Source organism: Phacochoerus africanus, chromosome 1 (genome assembly GCF_016906955.1).
Source record: "Phacochoerus africanus isolate WHEZ1 chromosome 1, ROS_Pafr_v1, whole genome shotgun sequence".
NCBI classification, from domain to species: domain Eukaryota; kingdom Metazoa; phylum Chordata; class Mammalia; order Artiodactyla; family Suidae; genus Phacochoerus; species Phacochoerus africanus.
Window position 1 is genome coordinate 30,190,090 of NC_062544.1, and position 605 is coordinate 30,190,694.

Here is a 605-nt window from a genome sequence, read left to right on the forward strand (position 1 = left end):
GCGTCTGCAACCTACACCAACAGCTCACACTGGATCCTTAACCCACTGAGCAAGGCCAGGGCTCGAACCCGCAACCTCATGGTTCCTGATTGGATTCGTTAAACACTGAGCCACGACAGGAACTCCCCAAACCAGATTTTTAAATTTGTTTTCTATTCAGGAGTTCCCATAGTGGCTCAGTGGTTAACAAAACTGACTGGCTTCCATGAGGACGCAGGTTCGATCCCTGACTTTGCTCAGTGGATTAAGGATCCTGTGTTGCCATGAGCTGTGGTATAGGTTGCAGACATGGCAGGGATCCCGCATTGCTGTCGCTGTGGTATAGGCCGGTGGCTGCAGTTCCAATTGGACCCCTAGCCTGGGAACCTCCATATGCCTTGGGAACGGCCCTCAAAAGACAAAAAAAAAAAAAAAGGCTTTCTAAAAAAGCAACTTTTTATTGTTATTCGAATCAAAAAGACATTTGCTCATGGCCTTTAAAAAAGAGAAAGACAAAAAAATAAATAAAATAAATGTGTTTTCCATTCAAATCACTTTTATGACACTTGGGTTTTCTCAACAATGAAAATGCTTGATTGACTGTGAGTGTGAGAGAGATTGAGAAA